Genomic DNA, 11,371 nt, shown 5'->3' on the forward strand with positions numbered 1-11,371 from the left:
CAGCCTTAGGCAGCAAACTGGGATCAGGTGAACAATTATCTGACAGTGCTGCCTATTTTCTTTTTTTTATCTGTGGAGGGTGCCTGGACTCTTTTATATTGAATGCACAGCTTTAGAAGGCTAAATTCTGGGGACACAGGTACTGTCCAAGGAGATGGACCATTCAAGCAGAGAGCTAAGCCAGGTTCTTTCCTCAAACTGTACAAAGATAGGGCTGGGTAGGACCTTGAGGTCAGGCAGTCGGATTTCCAAGTATAGGAGAGCTGGGAGGGATGCCAAAGGGCTGCCCTGCTCACCTTCAGTTTTCAGTGGCCACTTGGCTACCCATGATGGTGTGGCATTGCAGCTGAGCTGGGCACCCGGTGCTGAGGTTGTGCTCCCTGCCGTGGGTGGCTGAGCCCTGCATACAGGTGGGCTGTGAGAGGGACATGGGAGTGAGTCAGCAAGGAGCAGCACGGGTAGCTTGTGAGGAGAGCTGTGCCTCTGAGCCCCGCGCAGCACTGCGGTTGCATCTTCAGTGCAGCACGGAGCTGCCTGCTGTCTCTGGCCTATTCCTGGATAACATGGCGATGCCTCGGTGATCCCTTCGTGTGGCCGTGTACCCCAGAGTGCAGCCCTGTAGCCGAGCTCTGAAGGCAGTATTGTGTCTCAGGCCCCAAAGTCCTCAGAAAAACAGAAAAATTACTTCACCTGCTATGTGTACAGCTCTTCTCTTAATGTGTCTAGAGCATGACTTGCCTTTTTCACAAAAGATGACCTTGTAGGTAGGTGGAAGCTTGCTCTTATCTCTGTATTTGCTTTCTGCTGTGAGTCCACCCATTCTCTGTTTAGGTGGTTCACTTGCCTATGGTGCAGGACTTGGCCTGGGGTGAGTTTCAGTTTGGGTTCTGAACTATTTTTCCTGTGTATCAGGATTATTCTCTGTTCTGGGCTCGCCGTTGCTCTCAGATTGGTGGCATCTCTACGTTGTCTCAGTCTCCTTTCCACTCCATTACCCGTGCTGCTAATGAAACTGCTCAACAGACCCGGTGGAGGGGTTGTGCTGGGAAGACATAAGAGAGGAAAGATCACTGTTTGTCACGTTTCTTATATTCTTCCCCCAACAACCATTGCTGGTGATGTTCAGAGTCATATTTTGGGCTACACAGACCTTTGTCTGACCTCCCATAGGAGTTCTTACCATTTCTTTTTTTTTTTATTGAAAAGGCTTTTTGTTTTCACATTGCATCAGGGGACAGTTTCAGGGAGTCCTGGGCTTTCTGGCTCATTGTGGTTTCATCTAGATAAGTGTTTCCCTATTCTGCTTATGGGAATCCACATGGGAGACAGTGTCAAAAGCCTTAATGAAGTTAAGATACCTTGCGTCTACTGCTTCTTCAGCTATTCAGTATGACTCTTATCCAGTTTAACAAGGGTTAAAGTAGTTACCAGCATAGATATGAATTTGAATGTCCCAGTTCTTTCTCCATTTTCACAAACTTATGTTCTTCATACTTCAGATTCTGCCTTCAGCTTGGTTTTACAGATGAGAACCTCCCTAACCTGGGATCAGTCGCCTTTTTCAGAGTTTAGGCTAGTTAGTAGGATTATATGTTGTTCTTGATGGTGAGCAGAATCTTGTTCATTGAGGCTGGCACAAAACTACCTACTTAAAAAAAAAAAAAAAAAAGATGCAAATTAGATTGTTAAATAATCTGTTGACAGCTCTGTCTTGAGTTGTGACACGAGACCAGAACATTCCCTCTGTGAAATTACATGTTGCTGCCTCCTTGCAGGGCCTCCACCTCCGGGCAAGTGTGGAGGCAAAGCCCTTCTGAAACAGCAGACACTGAACAACACGGAAGCAAGCATGGAGCTACCCGTGTCCAGCCTCAGACCGTGTATTTGAGTTGTCTAGCCGTGCACAGTCCTCTTGGGATTTAAAACGCCAAGGACAGGAGCAGGTCACCTGTGTCACCTTGTGTGTCAGCTTCAGGATCAGAGGATTTACCAGCAGACCTGGATGCTGGGTTTGCTTTGGCTTCACGTTGTAGCTCTGCCCGCCTCCAGAAGTGTGCTGAAGGCCGACGTGTGGATGAGATGAACCCATTCTTTACCCTTATTGCTAAGCCGCACTGTTGTGCAATGTGGCATCCAAGGTTTTTATGTCTGGTTGAAGTCATAAAGCAAAGCATAGCTGCTGCTTTGCCTGGCCTGCCAGAGAGGACAGAGACCTGTCAATGAAGAGCCACTATCCATGGGTTCCATCTCTGCCATAATCCTTGTTTCACCCAGCTCCTGATGCAAATCTGGCAGGACAGATCTTTTCCTTCTTTTGTGATTATAAGCTGGGCTTGACTTTCCTACCCAAGGAAAGTCATTTGTCCTGGATCAGACCACAAGTGTATCTAGCCCAGTATTTTTGCAGTGGCTAAGAACAGGGCCCTAGAGAAGAGAGTAGAAACAGGGAAAGCCTGTGGGAAGTATTTCCTGTGTGCTCTCCCAGCCTCTGGCCCCTTGTGGCACAGGCACTTACAGAGCGGCTTCTGTGGATTTACTAACCCTCAAAAGACATCTGTGGTGTTACTTTATCTGTTTGCCCCAAACCCTTGGAAACTTTTAACATCCACAGCGTCCTGTGGGAGAGTCCAACAGCTTATCTGCATGTCATGAGGAGCAGCATCTCTCCTTGTTTGTTGTGACTGCAGAGACAGTGAACATTTGATCATATCCCTCTTCTCCAAACTATTCATAATTTTATAAATCTGTCATATTCCTCCTGAGTCATTTCATTTTCCAGGTTAAATAGTTCTCGTTTGTCAGTGATTTCCTCTGCAGAAATCATACTTTTGACCATCTTTGTTGCATATCTTTTCTAGCTGGCAGTAGAGGCTGAGGTGGGACCAGCATTGCAAACAGCTTTGGAGATGCTGGCACACCGTGTGTTGATACAGTGGCAAATTAATGTTTTCTTTTTTTTGTGCTGTACTTATTTCCGAGTAACTCATAGTATTAGACTTGATTTTTGACCACTGTGGAACAATGAGCTGGTATTTTCCTGAATGCTTATGGTAAACTGAAAACTTGTTATTTTATGTGTAAAGTTAGGATGGTTTTTTTCATGTCTGTAACTTAATGCTGATCTACACTGAATGTCGTCTGTCATCTCCCTGATGAGACTTGAAAGGCCTTTCCATAGATCTTCAGAATTATCCTTTGCCTCTATGACCCTGAGCTGAGAGTGTCTTCAGCTGCTTTTGCTAATGTGGTGGAGGAATGCGTTGATGTAGGGTGGCAGCGAGGGCAGGTCCTGCATTGCTGGTGTCACATGGGGGCACTAGCTTCTCCAGAAGGGTGCGAGTTCAAAGTTGAAGTGCAGATCCAGGAAGCTTTCTGGAGGTAAACCCATTTCTGCTGAAGTGCTTATGTAGGTGGGAGCTAATAAAAGCTCTGTCACCGTTTTCCTTAAGAAATGCTCCTGGCAACTGTGGGCAGTTGGAAGTCTCACTGATGGAGAAATGGTGCCTTCTTCTGCCTCTTCCTTCCTTGCTCCTGTGCTGCTCACTTTCATCCTTGTTCATACCTTGTACTCCTTTGTGCTGGGACAAATATTTCTCTGTCCACTACTTCTTACCTTAATGAGGTTAGTTTTAGCCCAGGTAAGTCCTGCATGAATGCTTGGGATAGGAGTGTGTGAATGTGCATAGCAGGGGGGAATATGCAGCAGGGAGTGAGAAGGCATCAGATCCAACTCAGCCAGCACGCACTGCTCCAGCAGCAGCAGTGTTAGGACAGTTTGGAACATCCCTGAGCAAGCAGAGCCAGTACTTGTTTAAACGGCTGAAGCAGAGCAAAGTGTAGGAATCCAAATTGCAACACAAGCAAGGAAACATCAGAACATGGACCTCAGGAGAGAGACAAATGGGCAGCAGAAGAAAGAGGACCTGGCGGAATCCTTGAACAAATGCTATCCTTGGGTAGACTAACAAAAAACCTGAAAAGTGCCAGCTTCCTTCTGGGGCATTATTGTATGGTCTGAGGGCCAGAGAGCCATTGCTGTGGCAACAGATTTTTCAAATGCTGCTTTATTTTGGTGGGATGTCCACAACAATGTTGAAAATAGGCCGTGGAACCACCTGTGCAGCAGTGCATCAAAAGACCAGTCAGGACTGCTGGGGAAGCCCAATAGCAGTGGATTGGGGTTCAGTGTGATGCCCTCCAGCCTTTTTTGGGTGAATAAAACATGCCACTGTGGCTTTCAGAGTTGCTCCCTGGCAGCAGCAGGCATCCTGGGACCCCGCACTTCAGGATGATTAGCAGAGCTGCTGCCATCTTCTGAAATACGCTTCAAACTATGAGGACAGCAGCCCTCCTGGTCCTAGAGAAAAAAAATTGGGGCGTGCATTGGAAAGCTAGGAGCACGCACTGTCACACTGAACACTGGGGATAGCTGGGACTGCGTGGGTGGGGATGAGAAGTGCATCCCGTTGTTCTCTAATTGCACTGTTGAACAGCACACTGGGAAATGTTAGATGGTTGTTTTCTGCTTAGTCTCCCCACATTGGCTTTGCCCTGCAGCCTCATTGCTGTCTTGGCCTCCAGACACTGGTGCAGGTGCGTAGTGTAACTTCTTTTGGGCCTGTACGCTTCCTTTTTCTGAAACTCTGCTCTATCCCAGCTTTTGAGATCTGCTGGGAGTTTGCTGAATTGCATTTCTGTGCCAAAGTTGGGCAGGCACCCACAACAGGCTGGTTGCCTGCCTGTCCTTTCATTTCTGTCCAAGGCAGAAAACAGATGGTTCAGTAGCTGCAGTAGTTCAGGGCAGTCAGTAGCTATGGCAACTCCCCAAGCTGTTCTTGTGGCGGGTGTAAGGGAGCTAAAAAGCTTTCATTTTAGCACTTACAAACTTCATTGACTGAGTTCTTCCAGGAAGAAAGTTGCAAGAATAACCAGTTTTCTGTGCTACTGGGTCCATGAGCTCATTTTTTTGGGAGGGCTTTTGGAGCAATCCCCGTTTTCTGCAGGGTTTGTAGGCATCTGCGTGGAAATTTCTGAATGGCTGATCCAGGCTTTTGGCCAGGAAAGTTCACAGCAATCAAAGGAGTGTTTCTGCAAAGGAGCTGGCTCGGATGTCCTTCCACCACTCTGTTAGGAGAGTGGAGTATACCCTCTTTCAGACCAGGTGCAGAGAAACATACAATACGTTATAAGTTTCATGCCAACAGGGATATATCAGTGCCCATGTGGCTCTCAGGTATAATGCTAGAAAGAAGGTGAAGGTTAAAGCTGCCTACACTTAATGAGCAAAACGATTCAGAGATGGTTATGAGTACTTGAAGTTGATCTTATTAGGTGTATCATACCAGGGATGCCTTTCCCAGTTCTGTAGATGTTGCTGGATGATAAATTTTGTGGGTGCTTTTGGGTACTTAGCCCATTTGTAGTGTGGCACTTGTCAGATGTGCAGTGTTAGTCCTCTCTGACCTGTATAGGTGTTTGGGACGGTACAAGACAAGAGCCCAAGAAAATAAGAGCTCTACTGGATGAGAGCAAAGGTTTACCTACCCTGTATCCCACCTCCAGCAATGGCTAGAAATGGATTCCCAGGAAGGAGGATAGGGACAGGAGAAGTGTGCAACGATGCAGGCTAGAGGCTTCTCCCAGCCTCCAAGTTTTGGCTCAGAGACTTGCTGAGCTGGGAGTGGGTCTCTGTCCCTGTATGTATGACCTTGAGGGATTTTTCTTTCATGAATTTGTCTAGTTGCTGCTTTATGAACCCACGAGGACTTTTAGCTTCCACAACATCCTACAGCAAGAAGTTCCCCAGCGTAACAGCATGTACAAGCAGGAGCAGAGCCCAACCAGAGATGAGTGTAAGGCAACAGGATGGAAAGAGGGAGTGAAAACACCAGCAGGAACTGGAGCCATACGATTGTTCCAGCCTTCAGCACAAGCATGACAGAAGAGGGTGGAGGGAATAGAGCTGTGCTTGAAGGGTAAGATTTGTAGTGGCCAGATGAAGAGGTTAGAAGAGCAAGTGTAAGAGGCAAGCTTGTTAAAGTGACAATATGGAAGATAGGTCTGAGAAGAGCTTTTACCATATGCTAAATATCTGGGGAAAATGGAATTTTGAGAAGCAGAGAGAGGTAGACTGAAGTGATGGGGAGAAAAGAAAAGGAACAGAGGAGAGGGCACTGCATGTCAGACCAAGGTGCCCGTCTCCTCAGCATCCTAGCTGCACCAGTGGCCAAAAGCAGATGTTGGGGAGGAGCATGAGAATAGCTAATATACAGTATGATTTTCCCCCCTGCCCACTTCCAGGGACTTCCTGAGTCATAGGACTGTGTTCTTTGCATTCAATAATCTTTGAAATTTTCTTCCATTAATTTTTCTAATAATTTTCTGGATCTGTATAAACTTTTGGCATCCATAATATCCTGCAGGTAGTGATTTCCATGGTTTCGCTGCTTGCTCTGAACCTCCCTGCAGTCATTCCAGCTGATGCCCATCAGTTTCTGTTTTATGGATGGCAGCAAACATCAACTTCCTCTACTCCTCTCCTGATTTTTATGGCTCTGTACTAGTACCTCCTCCCCCCATCAACTGTCTTTGTTTCAGGCTGGAGGGGCTGATCCTGGGCAGTCTCCTTACATGCAGCCTTTCTGAGATGGATGAGACAGAAGCCTGCAGCACTTGAGACTGAGCAGCAGTTTTCCCTCCTGGTTTACATTCCTCCTCTAATACTCTGTTCAGTTTTTGTACTGCTGTTAATATTGAACCAATGTCTTCATAAATACCGCACTATCCCTGAGGAGTCCAAGGCCCCTTTCCTCGAAAGGGGCAATGCTGGAGAACTACAGATAAAAACCAATGACAACTGGGTACAAAGTAGACAACAATAACAGACAAAATGCTGGCCTCGTGGCAGGACAGTTGGGAAACTTTGGTTAGTCTGAGGCTCTCCTAAAGTTTGGATCCTGTGGCTTTCAGCCAGCCCGTGGGTGGCTCAGCTCCAGGCAGCACCTTGACGCTAGCACATGTTATGGGGGTGAAGAGAAGTGATGGTGACAGCTGTGGTCCCTGAAGCCCTTGCAATGCTGAGCCTGACAGAGGTGGGAGGTAGAGATAGAGGGGTGATGGAGGTGGAAGACCTCCATGTCCAATAAATATTACAAAGGCACCGCTGAGCCGGGACTGCTTTTCCCATGCCATCCCCAGGATGCTGCCAAGTTTGTGACTCACTGGAGAGATGCCCACATAGTGTTTGTGAAATCAAATGTGACAGTAAAATCTGGTTCTGAGGACAGTACAAGTAGGAGCATGGGACACTGAGTCAGAGAAAAAAACCCATCTTCCTCAGCTTTGATTCCAGTGCAGGATGGAACATTTTTCTTGAAGCAATGTGAAGAAGGCAGGAAGGTTAATTCTTGAGGTCTATGATGTGATGAGGTCCCCAGCTGTCCCACTGACTCTTCTTGCCTACATAAACATGTGTTGCTGAATTCAAATATAAGGCAAATGTAGAGCTTGTCAAAATAGGTAACTTGTCTGTTGCATGTACAATGCATTTTTTGATGCCTGGCAGATAGGAGCAGCATGCTGAGGGGCTTTGAAAGTATCTGTCTATTTCTGATCAAGAGCTCCAGAGTACAGATAACATCCTCCTTGCCATGGGGTTCCCAGGGCAAGGATGCCACCAGCTGCAGGGCTCTGTTTGGCACTTGTACAGTTTGACACCATTGTGTATTGCTGGAAGGAAGATGCTGCACCTAGTCACCGCATGCTCAGACCTGGTCTCAGTGAGCCTTTACTTGTGAGTCTTTCCAGTGCAAGGCAAGCAGTGATTTCGAAGGGGAGCCAGAGGAGAGCGGTAGCCAGCTCCGTGTAGAGAAATTCCTTTTATAATGCCGGGAGCAGAGCAGAACTGAGGAGTTTGGTGGGTGATCGGAGTGTTGGCGTAGGGTCAGTGTGACTTGGTGACGTGCCAGATCCTCTCTGGCATCTGCAGAGCCTGCTGCAGTCTTCCACACTTGCTGTAGATGCTATTTGGTGTCTTTGTTTTAGTCTCCTTGAACGTTGTGGTTATTTTTGGCTGCTGTCTTATTATTTCACATGTCTCTAGTCTAGCATTGTATTAGTCAATATTCAAACCACTTCCAGATTGTTTAGCTTGTTCTGACTTTGAGAATTTCCTCTCCCAATAGATGCAGATGTTTCTGAGACAGTCCCCCAAAATACAGACATCCCTCAAAGTCACTTGGCATTTTGCCTTTGGTTCAGTGGGGCCAGGGTGCCCCTGTGTAAGCAAACACATAGTCTGCCTCTCTTCAGCTGCCCCAGGAGGTTGTTAGACACATGCAGGTGGCATGTGGGGATGATGACACATAGTGGACTCTGGCTCTTATTTAGTCTGAATATCTTGTTTTATACCCTTTTTTTTTCTGGAACCCTTGTTGCCACAACTATGTATCATTGTGTGAGGTCAAGAACCAGGTGCTGGAAGGAGCTCATAAAAGGCAAAATCAAATTAAGAAAAACTTTCCTTCCTTTTCTCTTTAACTGACTGAAGGCTCTGGCCACAGTATCCTCATCTGCTGCAATCTGTGACACCCGTGTCCTTTTTCTGTATAAACGGCAGAGAAATTTTGCTTTATAAATGAAGAATGACATGCTGGACTCCTCCCAGCCCATTCCACCCTGGGGCAGGAAAGAAAAATCCTGCTGATGCTCTCACCATGTTGAGCTGTGATATAAGCATGAACCGTCAGCAGCATTACCGCATTTGACATGACATGTTCACACTCCCTTGCATAAGTGTGCAACACCAGAAACCCTTTAATTAAAACTGCAGATGTATATGCACACGGCGCAGAATCCAACACACCTAACCTATACTTCAGGTGGAAGAGTATGCATTAGAACTAGAGCGTAGTCTAATCAACTCCCCCCTGGCCTGCTTGGCCATCTGGGACTGTTGAGAGGAACCCCCTTGCCACCCCAGGTTTGCTGATGTACGTCTCCAGAGCTGTCCTTATGCCTGAAGTGACTGTCAGCCTCCTAATGTGATTAGAATACATAGTCTGGAGACCTGCGTTGCCTAAGGCTCCCTTTCCCCAGGTGTGTGCAAACACTCCCAGCATTGTGCTCAGTGCAAAAATACAGTTCCCACGGGTATTCTGAGTGATAATTTAGCAGAAAACAGAACAGGGAGGATCTAAGGTCACCCCAGCATTTAGGGAGGTGGAGAGAGTAGTACCAGGTGTACACTCCATCCACAAGAGCATGGACAATAGCCCCACTCTGCTCCTCCCCTGAAACTAGACCACTTGTCAGCTGAGGAATGTAAAACTCTTAGCCTGTGTGGATTTGACAGTGTGGAGGATCCCCCAAGGGTTCCAACTACAATGGGGCAAATTGCTATTCTTATCTCTGATTATAGCTGTGTTTGAATCTATTGATTTTTCTATTGCCTGTGATAAGTGCTGTTCTCCAGGGTCTACTGGAAACCCCTACAGCTTCAAGAGCAAAAAAAGAAATGAATAAAAAGTGGCTGTAGGCCAAGGCATTAATAATTCTCATTCATCTTTAGGATTGGGTAAGGCTGAAACTTAACATATATGATGTGACATTACCCTTTTGGTGATGGGTACTGTGGAAGACCAGCAGTTCTGTCACTGAGGGCCTGGGCTCCTCCAACCACAGTGAGGGATGTAGCATTATCAGTATAAAAGCGCAAGCAAAAAGATAAAAAACCCAAAGATTAAGTGCAAAATGTGCTTGTGAGAGATAGCACAGTCTTCTAGCACTCGACAGACATGCATGACAGCTGGCAGCATTTTTATCTTGGCACAGCAGAGAGCACAGTGGGAGTGGGTGCCAACACTTGTCCCCAACACACCGATGTGGGAATATCTTGAAAACCTGGAGCAGTGGGTGCTTGTGGGACTTTTACCAACAACCAAATCAGAGTAAGGAACATGACATGTAGGGTAAGATGCTTCTGTGCATCTGGAGAGGAACAGTATCATGGTCCTAAGGACCTCTGGCAGAAATTATCTGTGTAGGTCTCAAGTAGTAGTCATTTAATTGCTGTTCCTGAAATGAAAGATGGTTATCTCCCAATTCATAAAGTATTTCAGCTAGCACAAATGTTCTAGCTAGAGGTTTTTTGCCTCCATGCACAGCTCTGAACTGACTGTGTGTGTTTTGTGCAGACAAGATAGTATAGTCTCAGTGGAAGGTCATATCCAGTGATGCTGCAAAAGAAATGTTTTCGTAAAACTGTAGATAATGATGAGCAAAACTGAGTGTGCAGAAAAAATTAAATTTAATAATGTGAAGGGTAATAGAGAGTTATGAAAGTACTCTAGTAAATGTCCCGAATACTGAATTCTCATAGATGTTTAACAGGATGTCATGGACAAAACCACACAGAGTCAGAAGAGCCTTGAAAGACAATCTGTACTAAACAGGGGGAGGATGCAATCGATAATGGTAAATATAAATAAAATTAGGAGATGCAAGCACTTGTTGAGGAAGACCAGAAAACCCAATGACAAATCCATGGGGAAAAGTAGAATCAGAATGAGTCATTTAAATAGTGAATCCTGGTAAATTCACTGCAGTGTTTGTTAGTAAGTTACTACTTTGAATCGGTTAAATTGTGCCACCTTTCTCTTGTGGAATTGGGTTTTGGCTTAATGTGCCATAATAAAGAATCTTTTAGATCAGACAAAATCTTTTCTCCCTGTAGGTATTTACCAGGCACACATTTTGCCTTGATATTTGCTTTGAATACAAATAGTTTGAGATTCCCCAGGCTTCCTACGTGTCTCATTGGAAGGGCATTTTTTCAAGAACTCAATCCAAACGGATGTTACTGTGGCTTTTGGCTTAATGCAGGATTGCCGCTGTTGTTCAGGTGAAATCAGTGATTTCTCAGAGTTTTTAAGGGTAAAAAAGCACTCATGACTACTTTTCTGAGCTTTCCCAAAACTTTCCTCGGCTTTCCCCAAACTTTCAGCTTCTGTTTTTGATGCATGAGAGAGAGGGGGCATCATTCCCAGGGGAGATGACTGCCATCCAGATACCTGTGCCTGAGCCCATGTGTAGGTTCCCTTCATCGTCAGTGGGCAGAATACGATCCCTCAAAGGGTGATTCCTCTCCTCCTGTGGAAAGTCCTGTCCCCCTGAGAAGGTCAGATGAAGGCACTTGAGTGTCTTTTTCTCTTTGAATCTGGAAGACTCAAGAGCAATTTGTAGCTGTCTGTCTTCCTCTGTGTCACTACTTTAGCAAGCTGAGATGCATCAGACTGGGGTGTGTGTAAATACACAGTCCAGTACTGCATACAAAATAATGTCATTTCTACTGTCATACTTCACTTAGTATTTC

Source organism: Fulmarus glacialis, unplaced genomic scaffold (genome assembly GCF_000690835.1).
Source record: "Fulmarus glacialis isolate BGI_N327 unplaced genomic scaffold, ASM69083v1 scaffold5840, whole genome shotgun sequence".
Lineage (NCBI taxonomy): Eukaryota > Metazoa > Chordata > Aves > Procellariiformes > Procellariidae > Fulmarus > Fulmarus glacialis.